We start from the raw sequence: 20,801 nt of genomic DNA, 5'->3' as shown, positions 1-20,801 counted from the left end.
CCTTTCTTTCTTTCTTTCTTTCTTTCTTTCTTTCTTTCTTTCTTTCTTTCTTTCTTTCTTTCTTTCTTTCTTTCTTTCTTTCTTTCTTTCTTTCTTTCCTTCCTTCCTTCCTTCCTTCCTTCTTTCTAAGGCAAAGAGTGGTAAGGGCTAGGCAGTTGGGGTTAAGTCACTTGCCCAGGATCACACAGCTAGGAAGTGTCTGAGATCACATTTGAATCCAGGACATCCCATCTTTAGGCCTGGCTATATATCCACTGAGCCACCTCTTGCTCCAACATCTCTTTAAGAAGTGGTTCAAAGTGGTTCTTTAAGAAGTGGTCTTCTGTATGAAGACTTTCCTGATCTAATCCCCCCTCCACCCCTTCCCCACTGCCTTATATTAAAATGCATTCATGTATGTGAATGTTGTTTCCTTAGGAGAATTTAAGTTCATTGGGAGTAGGACTTGGTTCTTTCTTTGTACATCTATCCCTGGGGCCCACAGTAAGCCTAGCATGTAGTGGGTATTTAATTAATGCTTATTGATTGGTAGAGATTCATGAAAATATTCAGATGAGCTTATGGATATTGATACTTGCCCATACCTGGGCATGGCCATTTGGTATCACAAGGAAGGGAGACACAACTGATGAAATGGTAGATTTGGGCTAGAGGTCATTCTGCAAAAATTTTTCAAAAATGAATCACCCACATGGACAGATTTAATTTGTATTTTTCTTCCTGGTGGGAGTAGATTCTTGTCCTGATAAAGTAGTTTTAAGTTAATCTATGCCTATAAAGGAAATGCTTTTAAAGTCTGTCTTGTCCTAACTTTCACTTTGATCTGGAATGGAAAATTTGATCTGACAACTCACGACTTCCACGCCAGATTGTTCTGAGAGTATAATTGTTCCTGGCATTGGCTGAATAGATAGGATTGGTTATTCAGTGCAGTTTCATGTCCTGACTTACAAAATCAAATCTGGCATCTCTATCTCCCAGGCTACTGCTATCTAATGATATCTAAGGACCTCAGAGACCCCAGGAATTCTCTTAATTTATATACTTGTGCGATATAGGCTTAGGGCATTTACAGAGGAGAAGATGGACAAAGTGCTGGTCAGTTAGATTGAATTTGTAAAGTTTTTAAAGTTAAGTTGCAAGGGAATTGTCATAGGATATGAGCAAACTATCAATGACCATATCAAAAAACACTCCAAGTAACTAATAATTAGACTCATACAAATGCAAGCACCTGGAAGGTTCTACTGCACACCCATCACATTGACAAAATTAAAAAAAAGGTAATTGCTGGAGGGGATAGAGGAAATCAGGCATATTTATATACTTAAGGGAGCTACAGATTGATCCAGTTATTCTGTTTTGTTTTTTTGGTTTTTTTTTAAACCCTTAACTTCTGTGTATTGGCTCCTTGGTGGAAGAGTGGTAAGGGTAGGCAATGGGGGTCAAGTGACTTGCCCAGGGACACACAGCTGGGAAGTGCCTGAGGCTGGATTTGAACCTAGGACCTCCTGTCTCTAGGCCTGACTCTCAATCCACTGAGCTACCCAGCTGCCCCTGATCCAGTTATTCTGGAAAGCAATATATGACTAAGCTCCAAAAGTTATTTAACTATGTACTCTTTGACCCAGCCATACCACTATTACGTTTATACCCTCAAGAGATCAAAGACAGAAAAAAATGAAGCTATATAATAAAAAATCATTATGGCAGCTCTTTCTGTGGTAGCAAAGAAATAGAAATTAAAAGGATGCTCATCAATTGGGAAATGGATAAAAAGTTACAGTAAATATGTATTCAAAATGAGATAATTTTTATGAAATGTTTAGCACAGCACCCGGCACCTAGTAAATGTTAGGTAGATACTGGGTATCATCATTATCATTTATGCTATGGAATACTATTATGCTATAGGAAATAGCGAAAGATGGCATATCAGAGAAACTTGGGAAGAATTATGTAAACTGATGGAGAGTGAAGGGAACAGAACCAGGAGAATTATTTAGCTCCTAACAACATTGTGAAGACAAATAGACTTCAAAGACTTTAATTATGTGCCAGGCACTTTGCTAAATGCTGGGCTGACAAAGAAAGACAAAAATGCAACCCAACCCTCCAGAGGCTCAAATTCAAAATAAGGAGACAACATACAAGTGACTATGCACAAATAAAATATAGATAGGATAAACTGCAGATAACCCACAAAGAGACAGCATCAGCACTAAAGGCAGAAGAGGAAAAGCTTGCAGAAGGCGGGAATTTGACTGAGACTTAAAAGAAGCCAGAGAAAACAAGAGCTGGAATCAAGGAAGAAGGGAATTACAGAAATGGGGGGAGACCAGTGAAAATGCTCAGAGTTTGGGAGCTCAGAGTCTGTCAAATACAAAATATAGCAATGACAAATCATAATTCAAGAGGATGTCAGATGAACTTTGCTACCCAACTGTAGACAGAGAGGTACGGAATGAGTCATATGTACTTTGGAAATGGCCAATGAATGAATTTGTCTTCATCCGTTATACATATTTATTTTAAGGGCTTTGTCTTTATTTTCTTTTTTCCCCAGTGGGAAGAGGTAGGGATAGGGTAATTACCCATAAAAAAGGAAAGAAAAAGACAAGAAGGTCATTAAAGTATTGAAAAAAAATGCACAGAAGAGATTAGAAGGCAAGCCAGAAAGAGTCCGAAAACACAATATTGAAAATTTAATGGTGAATTCTTTGTATATTAAAAATAAGAGAAGTCAGTTGTACATAAATGATTCTCATTCTCATATACAAATTTCTTTTTCTTTTTTTCTATATGACCTTTTAATCTGGTGCTTAATTCAGAATAAAAAACATCCTCTTTTCTAAAAAAAAAAATCAGAAGAATTTCCATCTCTAGCTGAAGCGCACAGAAAGTTAGGTTTCAGATGGGCTGCTTCTTCTCTCCTTTTTTCTGGTGCAAATGCGGAAGTGCTACAGGGGGCGATTCTTGAATGACTTCCTCCTGTCCTTCTTCAAACTTGACCATGCCTGACCATTACTCATCATGTTCAATAAAAGCAGAAGGAGAAGATCAATGGGGGGAGACATTTAGAAATAGGGAAATGAGGGGAGGCAGAATATGGAGGGTAGTAGGAAGAGTCTATGATTTGGAGTTAGTAGATATGTATTTGAATCCCAACTCCACAACTGCTACCTAAACCTTACACAAGTATCTTCCTTTCTTTGGCTTCAGACTTCTCATTTGTAAAGTGAGTGATTGAACTGATAATATATTCATGGTCCCTTCTAGCTCTAAATCCTATGGATTGAAGAAAAATCCAAGTTCTCTCTCCAGTTTGCCCTTCTCCAAGTGTGACCCATATGTTTTTTTTTTTAAATTAAAAACCTTAGCTTCCATTTTAGAACCAATACTACTTATTGGTTCTAAGACAGAAGACTGGTAAGGGCTAGGCATCTGGGGTTAAGTGACTTGCCCAGGGTCACACAGCTAGGAAGTCTCTGAGGTCAGATTTGGACCCAGTTTCCAGTCCTCTTATCTACTGAGCCATCTCCCTACCTGTCCTGCCCACATATTCTTATCCTGCATCCAGATCTTCCAAGCTTGGGTGATGCCACTGTCTTAAGATAGGTAGAGCAAGAAACCAGGAGCAATAGCTAATTCACTCATCAATGACCCAGAATCAACCAGCTATTTCAGATGAATTAAACATAATATAGAAATGGAGCAGAAAATCTATAATTCTCTTGATTCTGTCCTCTTCCCAGGTGTATGTATGCTCTCGGAGGGCGAGAAATATCTCACTTTGTCTTCGTTTCCCCAGAGTCTAGCACAAGACCTGACTCCCTGTAGGCCCTGACAAAATGCTTGTTGTTTGCCTGAGTCTTGGTAAGGATGAGCCCTGCATATGCAGATCAGCAGCCTCTCCACCTTCTAGCCCAAGTTGGACATGGAGGTATGAAAACAAAAGGGATCTCGTCCTTCCCCTCAAAGAGCTTACGTTCTAATAGGGGAAGAAAAGATCTAAAAAAGCTTGCATTCTACCTGGGGGAGGGAAAGATCCTGCAGAAGGGAGTGGTGAGCTGGAAAGGGCTATTATAGGGAGGATGGGTTGAACCACAGGCCAATCAACGGCCATATCCTTTCCAGGGTCAATAATAATTTTGATTTGATTTTTACTCCTAGGATGAGAGGTGAAAAGGCATGTGTGCATGCGCATGTGTGTGTGTGTGTGTGTGTGTGTGTGTGTGTGTGTGTGTGTGTATGAAGGAAGGTGTTTGGAGCAAGCACCTGGCAGTAGATGGTGAGATGCTCGTGGTGTACAGGAAAGGAGGGGTTTTTGGTTTGAGGGTGATATGAAAGAGTGTAACTCATTGAATTTGCACACACCAACTAGGACCACTCAGGCCCAGGGTGGAGGTCTGAAGAGAGCCTGTAGATGAATTCTTCCTTTCAAGATCTCTAGAGATTATGAAGGGCTATTTCAGGTGGGTAGAGGGATGCTGGCAAGCAGCTGGGTAGAGGGCAGATGGCAAGATATCTGGAATGGAAAAATGAAGTCCTATCAGGGAGGACGACCACTGTTAAGAAAATATAAGGAAGACAGTGTGCTATAGAGAATAGACTACTGGGGTCTAGTCAGGAAGATCTGGCCCATATGCAGCCTCGGACACTGTCTTCACTGTCTTAATGACTCTGGGGAAATCCCATCCCCCGTCTCACCCTCAGCTTCCTCATCTATCCCATGGGCTCATAATACGCGTGCGACCTCTCCACACTCCCTGGATGGTAAAAGGCTCAAATGGCATCCTCTGTGTGTAGGACCTGGCAAACTTCGAGCCTCCAAGTTGATGCCTTATAAATACGGGCTAATATTAGGTTTTAAGAGACTGGAGATGGCTCTTCTCAGAGCTCCCTGCTAAATATGCATGCGATTTCCCGACATTGTGCTGAAGGGCACTGAGCTCCACAGCTCTCCAGCAGGCCCCTCATGGAGCACGCATTACCATTCTGGAAGCCCCTCCAAGGACCTCATTTTGAGCTACCATTGAACTAAACCCTCCTCGAATGGGCTTCTGCTAATATCAGTGAGGTCCGCCTTCCAAAGAGGGAGCGTTTTTAATTGCCTGTTTCCCCTCTTACCCTGACTGGCTGAAAGCTTCATAACACTCTGGAGCTGCCACGATCACTCCCCAGCGGACCACAAATACCATTCAGTATATCATTGGGCAATTTGATTGAATTTGAGAAAATGCCCTGGATGGTGAAATCTTTAGAATGGAATAAATTGAGCAGCCAAGAACGAGCAGCAGGGATGCCTGAGGAATGAAGAAGCCCACCAGAGAAGCCCACCAGCTACAGGCAGCTGAAGAGTCCTTGGCTGGCACAATCAGTCACGAGGCTGGATGGTGGATGGGCCACTTGATCTGCGGACTGCTTGGGAACCACCAGGACACATTTGCTCTAGTGGGAGAGGAAAAGCAGTGGGCAGAGCTCTGGGCCTTTGCCTTGGTCTTCTCCCATGTCTGGACTACACTTCCTCCTCACTTCTGATAATAGAATCCCTCTCTTTCTTCTAACCCTTCCATCGACAGAAAGCCGTTCCTGATCCTGCCAATGTTCCTTTCCTACTCCATGACAACCTTATATTAATTTGATGTTTATTTTGCACATACTTAAAGATGTACATGAGATCAGAGGGTCATAGATTCGGAGCTGAAAGTGACACGAGAGAACATCCAGTACAACACCCTCCATTTTACAGAGGAAGAAACTGAGGTCCAGAAAGGGTGACTTATTCAGGGTTGTGCATCTTATAAATATTCGAAGTTGGATTTGAATCCAGGCCTTTCTGAATCCAAGCCCAGCATTCTGCTCACTACTCCATGTTGCCTCTTTTGTCTCTCTGATAGACTATCATCTCTTTGGGAATAGAGACTGTCACCTTTTAGCTTTGATATCTCCCATCACCCAGCACAGTGCTTGGCACATAAGAAATACTGGTTGATTCATTTTAGTATGGAGTAAGTTACTGGCCTTCATTGTTCTCAATTGTAAGGTGAAGGGTTGGGCTAGGTGACTTCCAATGTCAGTTTTCTGCTCTGAGTCTAGGATTCTTTTCTCCTACATGTAGGAGCAGGAAGCACGCCAGTGGACTAGAATAGACCAGACTGGAATAGCCTAGCAGAGAACAAAACCGAGCATACACTGTCCAAGAAGTCCTTTTCTAAAGAAGCTTTCAAAAGGGACTCAGAGAAGGGGCAAGAAATTCCAAACTGTCAAAATAGCACCAGCTTTGCGGCACCTTCCACAGAGTTCTGACTCCTGATCTGACCCTCAGAGAGTCAGTCTGGAGAATCCTATGCAGGGAAGAACGTGAAGGTGGATGACAGGCACGCTCAGTGTCTTTCTCATGCTGGAGAGGGGCTGAGGGGTTCCTGGTAGCCTTCTCCTTCATATGTCTTTCTCTAACTTTTGAAAGAGAGAAAGCCACCATCTGCTGAGATGAGGGGCTCCAGATCTTGCTCTGGGGGAGATAGAAACCATGAGAGTTGCAATATGGGTTCATTCCCACAACTAGGGGAGACTGCAGGAGTCAGAGAGTCTATCTTGGACCTGCACAGAAATCCTTTTGGGAACACTGATGACAGAGAGCCATATAGCATTCTCATGAAGATGTCCAGGAACAGGGAACTCATGACTTCCTCTCTCATCTGCTTTTAAATAGCTCCAGTTCGGATTTTCTTCCTTTTGTGGCATTAGAACCCACTTTTTTCCATAACTTTCCCACACTGTTCCTCGTTCAGCTTTCTGGGGCCAACCAGGACAAGACCAATCCTACTTCCAAGTGACATTGACTTTTATCTGGTAAATGATCCCCAGTAGCCATTTATGTGATGGTCCTTTAAGAGCATGGGCTAACCGAGGCCAGTGTCGCTCAGAGAGATCTAATTCCGTGATGCTCAGTGATAGTTTCTTCCCCTCCCTAAACCACCTCATTTGGTTATACAGACCCAGAGCACCAAATTAATGTCTTTAAATAATTCAAAAATTTCAGAGGAATTTTATCCCATCACCCGAACCCCTGAAACACATGATTGTAGAGTTAGAAGAGACCAACATCCTTCTAGTCCTACACACATTAGAAAAATAATTTCCCTACATCATGATTGATTAGATGGTCTTGGACTCTCAGACTACAGATTTCCATTGGGAGGTTTGACTTATCAAGGTCACCCATTTCTCTGATTGTTGGGAAATTTTCTTGATATACTTCTTTGGAACTTCTATCCATGGTTTCTGGTTCTGTTCTCCGGGGTCAAGCAGAACAAACACTATCTTTCCCACATGGAGACCTGTCAGATACTTGCAGAAGCAACTTTCATGTTCTTGAATCTTCTCTCCTCCAGGCTAAATGTTTCCAGTGTCTTCAACAGTCCTCAGCAGCATGGACTCAAGGCCTTCCACCATTTATCATGAGGTAACATTTGCTAAGTATTTAGCACAATGCCAGGTACATAATAGACACTTAATAAATACCTTTTCTTTCCTTTCCCCTATTCTCATTGTCCTCTCACTAATCTCTTGCTTATCCTCCCTAATATTTGGATGTAGCTATGTGGAACTGTGTGCGATAGACACATACTTCAGATACATGTGACCTGACCAAGGCGATGTACAGCAGCATTTTATTTGGACACTCTGCCTTCTCAGTTCAACCTGAGATGCAGTGAACTCTTTTGGTAGCCATATCACTTTGTAGGAAGAGAAGAACTCATAGTGGATGTTTCTGAGCAGCAGAAGCGTATAGAAATATGCATGTGTTTGCGAGGTAGAACCACTGGGGTAAAGGGAGTAGGAGAACTGAAGGCCGACTTTGACAACTTCATAATGTTCTGAAGGCCTGGCCATGGTCTTAGTTAAAGATCGTTAGTGCTCTACAGGCATCCAGAGGACATAAATCTGATTGGAGGAATTCCAAGAATCAAGGAGGATGCTTTTACTGATATAAAAAAAGTAAGATTCTGATCCTAGACTGCTATTCTTAAAATAGGGAATTACTTATGGACAGAATTATAGATCTTTAGTCTTGGGTTCCACTTAGATAACATTAGCAACATTAGAAATAGAAATTTGCAGGTAATGAAGCTGTGCCCCAAGCTGCAGAATGACCTCCCCAAAGTTCAAGAGGCAGTTAGCATCAGCAATCCAGGACCAGATGACCATCTGTCTCCACCAATCTTCCACAACTGGCTTTGGGAAATCACTGGGAAGAAAAGACTGTTTCGGAACAACTGTCCTATGTCCTATTCCTTCGTAAACTGGAATAAGAGAAGTTGTCTAGTGGAATAGTCTGTATATACTTATGTAATTTTAGTATAATCAGTGGCACATACTCTGTGGAACTTTGTCTCTGCCCCATCCGCTGAAACAGCAGCCAACCATGAATGTGAATTTGCAGCATTAGTAGAGTGAAAGAAGGCTGAAATTTGGGCCCCCAAAGCTCCGTAGAGCATATACCAGACAGATATTGAATTAGGATTCTGTTCTAGGAAGGTTCTTTGAAAATAGAACATGAGAATGCTGGACTTTGTAGGTACTGGGGATCTGATGAAATGCTTTGCATCTGGTAGTCGAGTCACTCATTATATTTCTTGGTAGAAAATAAAAAGGCCTCTCACTGGGGACTTTCCTCATGGGGCAGTTCCCGGAGTCTCAGAATCATGCACAGAGCCCTAAAAACTGAGAGTCGAGTGGGACATTCGATAATAAGGGCTTTGGCCGCCCTAACCGCTTGGGTTATCCTTAGAATTCTATGTGGCCTCCTCTGTATAGATGAAGATGACATGGCCAAAGGGCTTGTGTCTTGAAGTGCTGTCTCTCCCACAGTGATGAGAAGACACACAGATTCATCTCCAGGCACTTGCCTGGTTCTGCCTTGACCAGAGCTCTGCATTTGTAAGATGGCAGGCAGGTGCCCACCATGGCAGAAACAAAGTGGGGGCTAGGACTCAGTATATTGTGCGTTTTGTCTTTAAATCTTCTCCCACCAGCTCAAATCTTCTCTCAATGATCATCAGTAGATCAGGCATCACTTAAGCCACATTGGTGGACTTTATGCTATTTCAGGCTACTGTCTCTCATTTCTTTCCTTGAATATAATTTTTGTGGAGGCTCCAAATTATAGGAGAAAGATGCCTGACTAGAGAAGGACTCAGCTGCAGTTGTAGAGCCAGCCCAGGCCTGTCTTAGTTGTGTGACCTTGGTCCAGCTTTGTCCCTTCAGTGGCATCATCTGTAAAATGAAGGGGTCGTCCCCAATGATCTCCAAGGCCTTTTCCAGTTTTGACATTCTACAATTCCAGCTTCTGATTACTTTTATATTTCTTAAATCTCTCCCCCTGCCCATATCCATGGGCTTTCTATTCCTAAGACAGCAAGGCAGAATTAATTTTTGCTAATCTTCCCTAATTCAAGTCTCTGGTGTTCAATATGCCTTTTATTTCTTTCCAGTTGGCTGCCTACTTTTGCTGCTGCTGCGGATCATCCTTCACTTTTATTTCCCATGATCCGAGGAGGGGGCAGTCACTGCAATAATGTCCCTTCTCTTTTCTGGGGACAAGCCACCAGGCTGCTCTAGCTGCACCTGTTAATTTTAATACCTGGCTTTGTCTCGATGGCCGCAGTGATATTGTAGTGTGATTCGGTTATCATTGTTTATTGGCCTCGCTCCCTGATGGTTTTTTGTGGGTTGTAATTCTCGGAGTGCCATCTAGAAGTGATGATTGGAGACCCAGAGTCAAGGAGATGATGATGGCCCCTGTGGGGGGCTCTTACGGTAATTGCCAGGAGTGGCGATGCTGTAGCTAGGGGGCCCCTGACGAATGGCCACTGTCGCAGCACGCCAGGCCACGTCTGGATCTGGGTTTGGCTTTGGCTAGGTAGGTATGTGCAAGCAGACTCACCAATTGCTTTTTTATTGTTAATAAAAGGGAAAATATGATGTTCCATGGGAATATAACTTTTCTGCTGCATCCACTTTTAAATATTAAGAATAAATCTTATTATATTTTATTATAGCTTATATTTCAAAAGCATACACATTTGTTCTACATGAGCAATTCTGTAATATCATAATATTTTGCCTGGCAACACATTTGATATTTTTACTAGTATTGTGGGTGCATTTTATGAGGATTTTGAACCGGTACGGATATCAGTTTATTAGACCTGGTGATCCAGGAGTTGACATGAGCCCACTTTTAGGCCAGGAGGAGATTCACTGAAATCCATTCATTCTGCATTTTATTAATCACCAGACTGTACAAGCCATAGCTTTGGGGAGTGGGAGATGGGTGCACTGGCAATGGAAAGCAAAGACCAAACTCATCCTACCCTCCGGTGAGGAGGTTGACATGTGCATAACTGTGGGGCAGGAGAAGGAGTATAATGAGGGACATTATGGCAAGTTTGCATTGATAAGATTTGGCAACCAATAGCAGATGGCAAATGGGAATGAAGGAAAGGGCAAGGATCATTTATTGACCTCTAGAGTATCGCCATGCTTGTGGCAAGGAGACATTGGGTCAAATTCCACTTCTAATACTAACCATCTGTGTGACCTTGATAAAGTCATTTCACTCCCTATTCATCCTCAGTTTCCTCACCTGAAAAATGAGAATGGGATGCTGTATGAGGGGATGTCCAAGGTTCTTTCTAGCCCCAGATTGGTAATCTTATGACTCAGTGGACTAAAAAAGGATACTGACAGAGCTATCCTAAGCCACATTGACCTAAGCCTCTCCACTCATCCCCTAAATGCATTTTTCAGTGATTATTTACTGTCCCAGTTGAAGGTTCACATAACTGACATGCATCGCCTGGTGTTGGCCTGCAGAGCTCCATCATTGTGTTTTTCTCAAAGGCAGTGAGTGCTCTGGGCCTCTCAGACCATGGACAGAGCCATCCTTCCCAGACTCATCCCTGATTTTGTGGCTGGAGCTAGCTACAGAGAACCCTGGGTCTTTTTTACTTAGCAGGGGGAGGGAGGGAAGGAGGTAGGGAGGAATTGTGGAAGGGAAGGAGTGGGAAGGATGTTGTTGCATCCATCAAGCTTCTAACAAACTCATGGCATAAATGGATCTAAGCTTGGAAAGTGGATAGGCTTCTCAGAATAGAAGGAATAGGATTCTAATACCAGAAGCTGCCCCCCAAAAGATCCATTTAGTTCAAACTGTCCCTGAACAAAATTTCCCTCCAGAAAACTATCATCCTGTCTTTGGTGGAAGACCCCTGGTCACCTCATGAGGGCAGCAAATCAATCTTTGGACATCATTAATTCTTCTTTTTTAAACCCTTCCCTTCTATCTTAGGATCACTGCCTATTAGTTCTAAGGCAGAAGAGAATGAAGGTAGGCAATGGGGGTTAAGTGATCTGCCCAGGGTCCCACAGCAAGGAAGTGTCTGAGGTAAGATTTGAACCCAGGACTTCCCCAGGCCTGTCTCTATCTAGCTGCTCCTGATATAATTAATTATTAAGGATTTCCCCCCTTACATAGAATGAACAAATAAAGCATTTATTAAGTGCTTAAGGCAATGTACAAAACACTATCCTAAGCCTTGAGCATACCAAGAAAAAAGTAAACCAGTTCCTTCTCTCCAGGAGCTCATATTCAAATGGAAAAGACAACACACAGGGAAGGTTCAGCTGCAATCCAGACAGAATGGTCCTCGAGTCCTCAGGATACAGCAGCAAAGCAGATGGTTAGGCTTTTCTTTCATATCCTGTCCACATATGAAATCTTGTTCCTGATAAAATCACTTTCTGATTTTCGAACCATCTGAGAGTGCCGAGGACTTTGGAGGGAATGATTCTTTTTTTCTGGGTCTTTAGTAGCCAGTGGCTAAGGTTCCTATCAGAGCAGTCAGTCCCCACACTGCATCTCCACAGGGGCTGCTTCTCAGGATGATGCTTAGGGTCGTGGGCTAGAAATTTAGATATTCCCAAATTCCCTATTGGGTTCAGGGTTCTGGACTTCCTCTTCTAGGGTCTAAGAGGACATGGTGGCCAAAGTGATGGTGGTGATTTGAATAGCATAGGCTCCGCTGCTGCCTCCTACTCCTCTCTCAGGATGTCCTGATCCTTTGGCTAGGCTGCCTGGCCTCTGCCACAGGGTTCATTTTCCTGAATAATGGCTCCATGGCTAGACTGGAAGGTTCCCTCTTCTCAGAGTTCTTGGGTTCAGGGTTCTGGGCTAGCTCTATTGGAATCTGAGCAGCGATTAAGGTCCAGGTGGTGGTAGTCTGCTCTCCTAGCACACATTTGCTTCACTCCCTTGGGGTATCTTGTTGCTTCAGGCATCTGGCTTGCCTTCATTGTGAGTTGAACAATATTTTCAACAGTGAGTTGAAACCTGAATCTGCAATTTCCCTATTTGTTCCTTGTTCTGCCTCTGGGGTCAAGCAAAACAAGTTGGATCCCTCTTCAGCGACGACTCTTCAAATGCTTGCTGAGGGCTGTCATCTCTCCCTCTGTCCCCAATCTTCTGTTTTCCAAGCGAAACTCGTCCAACTCCTTCAATATCTTTTTTATGGCATGGACTCTAGAGGATTAAGTGAGAAAATGAAATGCTTTGCCTTTCTTCCCCTAGCTTATACAAGGATTCCGGTGAACCAAGTGATGCACTTTGAGGCCCAGGCTTCAGCTGGAAGTCTGGATTCTTGAGGCAGAGGGAATTGTGCTGGTTTTGCCCTTAGAGGATCTGATTGTGCATCCCATCCCTGGTACTGACAAACTGGGTCACCTTGGGCAAAGGGCTTTGCTTCTGTGAGTCTACCACTGAACATGACAACCTCTCCAGGAAATTATGAGTATCAGATGAGAGAGGCTGTATTAGACAGAGCTTTGTGACCATACAATATTTTTTTAAAATTAATTTATTGTTTTACATGATTCATGTTTTTACTTTCCCCTTCACCCCCTTCACCCCCCATAGCCAACGCACATTTCCACTGGTTTTAACATGTGTGCGACCATACAATATTAAATGAAGACGAGGTGTTGGCATTATTATTATCATTATTGGCTAAAGTGCTCTGAGAAGCGATTAGGTCTGGCATGCCAAAGTCTCCTCCTCAACTCCCCAGTGCTTTAAGCTGATTGAGTTAAAGAGTTGTGGTCATCCCCTAGAGCATTTATATGATATTTTGGGGTAGAGTCACACCATCAAGGGCTGAATGCTAGATGGATGGTGAAACAGAAATCAGTTATTTTCATTTTATTATTTTTAAAATTTCTTTTTTTTCAATTAAGGAACATTTGTTTTTTTTTCTCCCTTCCACTTCCTTCCTTTCCTCCCACTGGGAAAAACAAGAAAAAGAAAACCCTGGTAACATATGCATGGTGAAGCAAAAATAAATTCCCACATTGGCCATCTCCAAAATGTGCCTCATTCAGCATATTTATTCCATCCTCAGTCTGCCAGGAGGGGGGAAGCATTTCTTCTCATTGGCCCTCTGGAATCTTGATTGGTCACTGTGTTGATCAGACTTCTTAAGTCTATCAAAGTTATTCTATTTATTTTCACTGATTCTGAAAGCATTATAGTCCTTTGATAGACAAGACTTCAATTATTCTTGACCTCAAGCCAGAGGTGGTAATTAATATGGCATTAATATGAACTGGCATTCAGAATCCAAGTGAATAGAAACTAATATGAACCATGATTAAAGGTATGCTTCCTGATGTTGCTGAAAAAAACTTTTCTGAGACTTCAAAATAATAAATATGAAATTGATTCTACTCTTAGAGAAGAGCAAATTAAAGGCTGACATCTCCTACTATAAGCTGGAGAGATACGTCCTCAAAATCTATAAAATGATGGGAGGGGGATTTGGAAAGTAGGATTCTATTTTCAAGCCCTTTGATGGGGTGAGTGGCACTTCATATAGGACTCAAGGATATTTAGAACAAATGAGAGGAAGCCTGAGTTACCACACTAAAAATAAGTCACATTGTTTAAGGTTTTCTTGGGGTCCCCAGTCAGAAGATTCATCTGTAGTGGTCAGGCTGCTGCTGGGAGACACTTTGTACCTCAGTAGGTTGGCACTTGGAAGCAAGATCCAGTGAATCAGTTTATGGTGCCCCCAGTGCTTGTCATCTTCTGAAACATCGGACTTGTTACACCATGATGAGGTATCACTGGAGGGCTTCATGGAGACATGGAATTATTGACATCACCAAGGAATATGATAAGAAAGGGAGGTGGACTTGTCATATAACATAAGTGAGGGCAATTGATGTGCAGCCTGAGTGATTCTCCAAAAATCCCAAAAGGTAAAGGGCCATAGAGGGGGCCCCTAAGTTGTATGAGATGGGAAATCTTAGATGGCTTGCAATCTGGAGAGAATAGCAACATCAGGGAGATCCTAGATCCTTTGAAGTGTTGGAACTTTTTCTCCCCTAGAAACTCACAAGCAGGATCATGGGGGAACAGGGACAGAAAAATGCATGGAGGGTACTCAGACTACTGGAAGAGAAGCAGAATCAAAACTGGTTTTGGGAAACACGAGAAATCATGAATGTCCCCAAAGCAAGGCCAGATTCATCCATTAAATCTTTTCCCACCTATGTAACCATTAGGAGATGGCTGGGGTAGGGAGAAAGATAAAGTTAGTCCAGAGTTTCATTGAATCCACTCTTAAATTGCAGTTTCATACATAACACCTCAGGCTGCTCTGTTCTGCTCAGGATTCCCATTTGTTTTATGTGTCCAGATCTTTCCTGCCACAGCTGAGAAGTACCTGAAGCCTTTACCAACAAATGAAAGGGATTTAAACAAATTTAAACCTTCTTGTTTTGAACCCCAAACACTGAAATAAGCTGTCTGTGGAACCAGACTTAAACTGGATTGTCCCATCAGTTGTTAGCCTTTAAAAAACCTTCCTTCCTTCCTTCCTTCCTTCCTTCCTTCCTTCCTTCCTTCCTTCCTTCCTTCCTTCCTTCCTTCCTTCCTTCCTTCCTTGTCAAGAAGGGGCTTGATCTAATTGCTGGAGATCTGAAAAGAAAAGCAGAATAGTCCTTGACCTCAAAGAGCTCCTGTTCTATTTGAGTCCTCAGGCTCAAGATGTCTGGTCCTATGATTATGTGAATTAAAGTAACCAGTAACACATGACCTAGTGTCTGTACCCTTTGAGGGCCATAACTGCTTCCTTCTTCCTTCCCTCTGAGCCTTTGGCTTTGGACCTGTGCAGGAGGCTGATGCCCCCCAGGCCCTCCTGAATAGAGATGCTATTGGCACTGTAATACCAAGGAGGAACAGTGATAAAAAGTAGGTATTGAGACAAATGGGGAGGAATGATTGATGATTTCTCACTCTTAAGAAGACAGGGAGAGGGTGGGGAGGAGAGCCAGAGAAGAACACTCATTAAAACAGATGTTTCCTGGCCAATTTGCTGAACCCATTCTCAAGAGAAACAGTATTATATGGGGAAAAGTCTGTTTATTCAGTCAGAGAGAAAAGCCTCCTCAAATATGTATCTTGCATTGGCAGAATTTGCTTCTCTTAGAACATCATTTTAGTAATTTGTATCTTAATGTAGGAAAACTCAAATCTTGCTTCAAAAGGAACAAAAATCTATATTCATGAAATATTCCCCCCAAAACTCATGGCCATAGGATCTGCCAGCAGGCGCTGGCCAGCCTGCATTCTTCTGAGAGCTGGATACAAGAGCCAGATCTGCTGATGGACTAATTTTTTTTGTGGTGGGAGAATTCCCAACCCCCAGGTCCCATCACCCAGACTTCAAGAAACTTTTTCCTGTGAAGCTTTCTTCATTAAAAAAATCAAAGCCACATTAAAGAAATGGAGATTTAACACTGGGAAAATGGTCTGGAGAGATATCTGTATCGAGTATTAGGAATATTCTATCTTAACTCAATTGTATCTCCTGCCTTTCTTCCTTGGGGGCCATGTTCTGCTCCTCCCTCATCTTGATTTCTTAGCCTTTGTCCCAGTTTTTCCTTCGTTTCAGCCTCTCCTGAGAGGCAGCAAGGAGGAACCTCTATGGAATAGTGGGGGATCTGCAGAGAGTTATAAGAATTAGTTTTACAAATTTAAAAAATTGAATCCAACTGGTTGTACTTCAAACATGCCATACTTGTCCACCAACCAGTGGACTGATACACCCCTGGAGAAATGCAACCATATTCATATGGGCAAGATAAAAGTCAGGAATAAGATGTAGCTCAACCTTTCACTTCCAGTAAACACTTCATCTTGTCCTGCTTGGTCTGGTCTAGGTCCTCCTCTTCATCTATTTGAGTTTCTCTCCCATTCAGAATGTTGGAGACTGAGAGTTCTCTTAGGATGATTCCAATGTTTTGAATGATGAAAAGAGTTTGCTACAGGAATACCACTCATTTGTTCCCCAGTGTGTCTGTCTCTTCTCTTTCTTTAAACTTCATTAATACATTCTTTCAGAATGAGATGTGTTGGCCCCATCCAAAAGTCTGCACAAGTTCATTTTCCCCCTTCTGTTCATCCCTGCTTTATGTTTCAGTAGCTTCTTCCATAGCATTTTACAAATTATTTTATATTCTACAACAGCTGCAAATTCTAGGTTTTTGTAAATAATTTTTTCATCAGATCTCTTCTTTGTAGTCACAACATTGACCAAAAAGCACAGAGGCCATAATACTCCATTGTACTTATTGCTTGTATGGTAATAAGAAATAATTGGACTCAGTAATATCAAAGGGAGCCTGAGGACTCTTTCTCCATAGGTCTACCATGCATGCGCTAAGGTCATATATGATTTCTTTGATAAATACTACTTCAGAGATGACTTTTTAATGATCCCCTGTGAAATTCAGATAATGTATGAAGTGGAAAAATGTATGATCATGAAAAGGGTTGGCTCCTTTCTTGGGGAATATCTTGTAGCCCAGAGTCTGAATAGAAAAGGACTTCTTTGTGGATGATGATGGCCTCCAAGTGCTCCTTTTTTTGGATGACATCATGCTAATTGCATTAGCTTCAGATCACAGCAAGCCTTCTCCATTGAGATCCATAGATACTCCAAAAGAGGCTGGCCCAGGTGTATACCCTGGCCAAACCACGTGAATGATGACTGATCATCAGAAAAGTTATGCTCATGTGGTTAAAAATGAAGAGGAGGAAGGAGGATTGATTGCATTTTGGAACCTACTCAGTGATTTCAATTATCCCAAGTGATTCCCTAACACAAATAAATATATATTTGAAAAACAGCAACACCTCCAATATTCTCTGGTGACTCTGTATTACTAGGAATCATGGGATACCGTGATTTCAGGAGAATCTTAATTATATGTGACTCAAAGGGAAATGCTCAGATACATAATGGGTAGTCACAGACTCAACTGACTCTCAGGGATTATATTTATGAAAATATTGCCATGTGAGACACTAGGAAATGTATGATTGGAAAATGGGATGGAATGGCTACATAGGGAGACCAAGGGATGACAGACAAGCAGCCCCAGAGCTCTTTGATACTCACAGAATGGTAAAAGACCAGGAAAAGAGACAGAAGTGCATTGGATCTCTCTTTCTTGCAAGATTACAGGAACATATGGAAAAGAAACACATGGTATAAGGAAGAATGAATGATAGAAAGTAAGAAATTGATGCATAAACGAGAGATGCCAGTCATTCAAATGCACACAATAGACAAGTCTTTGATAAAACTCGAGAAAATAAAAATGGGGAAATGATCTTGAAAATATATTTGGGAAAATTGGATAGCGACTTGGTAGGAAATAGATTTAGCATCACATATTGTACTTCAGCAATTTCAAAGTGAATAATAGACTTAAGCAAAAGAAAAAGAATGATAGGTAGAAAAACCTAGAATAAGGCACTTTTGATATTTGTTGAGGAGGTTGGTTGTTTTTCTTTTAAATTAATAGAACATATTTGAGATAAGAGAGATACCCTTGATTATGCTTATATAGATTCTAAGTAACAAAAGTAATAAAATGACAAAAAAAGTTATGGTAACTATTTACCAAACTTATTTAAGACAAGAAAAGCTCCAAATTAACATCCATAATGTACAGTTAAACACATACAAAGGTAATTTCTAGTCTAAAATGTGTAAAGGGTCAAAGAATGTGACCAGACAATTTTCAAAAGAAACCAAAATTGTTAGCACTAACTTGAACAAAATGCTTTATGTAACAGGCAAAGATCTAAAAATTGAAATCGTTTTGAGCTACTATATCACATCCATAAAAGCAACAAAATAAATTAAGGCAATATGCTTGTAGATACCAAAGCCAATGAGCTTGTTGGGGAACAGAGCTATGCATTCACTATTTATAAAATTTATTCAGTTGTTTTTCATTATGCCTAACTCTTTGTGAACCCATTTGGGGTTTTCTTGGCAAAGACACTAAGTGGTATGCTATTTCTTTCTCCAGATCCTTTTACAGACGAGGAAAAGGAGGCAAACAGGGTTAAGTGACTTGACCAAGACCACACAGCTAGGAAGTATCTGAGGTCATATTTGAACTTGGAAAAATGAGCCTTCCTGACTCGAAGCCTGGCACTCTGTCCACTATGCCATCTAGCTGTCCTTAGCAACTTTTGCCTTTGCAATTTGTAAGTTTGCAAACTGCTACAAATCTTTTAGAAAAGCATCCTAGTAGTATTTAGGAAAAGTCATATCTTTTGGTCCAATAATTCCATTGTTGGGGATATGCATTGGGAAGATGACCAAAAAGCAAAACAGATTTCTCATCAAGGATTTTTATGGGTGTGTTTTTTCCATTAAAGAAAAAGAACCAACAAAGAAAGGAAAGCCAGTGATCAATCTGTTTCTTGAGAGCAGAAACTCTCTAGGAGTCTGGTCAGTGCCTGGCACATGGTGGGCGCTTAAACTACTTATTGATTGACTAGCTAAATAAATCATGATCCATTAATGGGGCAGGATGCTAGAGTTCCATTGGGATGAACAAGTATGAGGAATAGAAAGAATTCTGAGAAAATCTTTACGAAATGAAGCAAAGTAAAAACCAAAGTTGGATCAGAAGCATAGGCTTTGTTCTAATCTTGTCCACACAAGTGAGTGAGAAATATTAGACACAGAGTCTGAGGGGATTCTGAGGGAAGGGCCAGGAAAGTTGCCATGATATTTTATGTCTTGTGATTTATTCTCTTAAATGTAAAGCAATTTTATACCAATACAAATGCTGATGAATGATGTTAATAAATCATCATTAAAAAAAGTAATGATGGTTTTTGGTTTACACAGCTATAGACAGTGGCTGTACCCAACAGATTAGGACTCCATTGGACTATGAAGAAGAAAAGTTCCTACTCTGATCAATTAGATCCATCGTTCCATCTTGCTAAGATCTTTTGGAATCCTGATTTACCCTTCAGTGTATTCTATTTCTCTTTCAACTTCTTACTTCCCACAGATCTGAGAAGGTGCTCCTGATATCTACATTTTAGACATGGATAAAAATAGGGTCTTAGGCAAGATATTGTCTAAGAACCCCATTAACCCCAAAACTGCCTCAGTGTGAATTTCTGCGGAGCAGAAAATGATTGAGAACAGAAGCCTTCAGTTTTTCCCAAGTGATCCTTTCTGAGATTGATGTAGAGTGAATCTGCTTATTTTAGATTCAATTATTCATGTCCTAGATCAGAACTGGAAGGGTTCTTAGTGGACATCTGATCCAACCCCTCCTAAGGGATTGATGAAGCAAATGAGGTCCAAAGAAGTTCAGTGATTTGCTTTGGGAGGTAGGTGCTATCGTTACCCCCATTTTACAGATGAAGAAAGTAAAGCTGAGAGATAAGTGATTTGCCAGTCACATGGCTAGGAAGGTTCTGAGGCTGCATTTGAATGCAGGGTTCCTGATTCTACCTCTAGAACTCCATCAATTGAGGCACCTAGCTCAGTCCTGTGATCAATCTGGGGCTCCTTTCTGTAACTCCTGCTTTAGTCAAGACTGAGAGAGGGCTGGGGAGCAGCAGCTCTGAGTCTTTGGAATTCATTCTACTGTGGTGCCAGGGATGGGCATCTTCACTGCTTCTTGGTGATTGGGAGCAGATATTATATGATAATGGAAGAGCATAAGGAAACAAGACATTGAAAAACAAATAATATCAACCACTGAGCAAAAGTCTCAGGATAGGCTAAGTAACCCTTGCTGGTGAAGATGCTTTTGCTTTTGTTTCTGACAGCAATCCAGATCAATTCAATTCTGTTCAGTTTGATTCCATTTCATTTGGCAAACATTTCTCCAGAGCTTGGTATGTTCCAGGGATTGTGCTCATAACTAAGGATACAAGGACCAAAAATGATTCCCTGCCCTTGGGGAGCTCAGTATCGGAAGCATACATCATGTCCCTTGAAAAGGGGATTGCCAGGTAAATTTGGGGTAGAGAGTGCCCCTTCTATAAACTCCTTTGAGCCACCATGATGGCTCCTTACACTTGGCAATGAAAGTGTTACAGCAAAAGCAGTCACCCAGGCTGATGGGGAGGAGCAGGGAATCCTCTCTTCCACTCTCAATACCCATGGGAAGCGTGAGAGAGCCTCTTTATTGGTCAGCTGCTTTTCCTTGGCAGTCACTCGTTTGTCACAGCAACTCCATCTTGGATTGAAGACCAAAGAACTAATCATGGAACCTCTGTGTTATCCCCAAACACATGGCCTTCAACAGCAAATCAGCCCAGGGATCTCTGGAAGTGATCCAGGGTCCAGCAAATAGTGGGGCCGGGCTTTCCCCGATGCACACTCTTTATGGAGGATCCACTC

Source organism: Gracilinanus agilis, chromosome 2 (assembly GCF_016433145.1).
Source record: "Gracilinanus agilis isolate LMUSP501 chromosome 2, AgileGrace, whole genome shotgun sequence".
In the NCBI taxonomy this organism is placed as follows: domain Eukaryota; kingdom Metazoa; phylum Chordata; class Mammalia; order Didelphimorphia; family Didelphidae; genus Gracilinanus; species Gracilinanus agilis.
Note: the sequence above shows the minus strand (reverse complement) of the source record.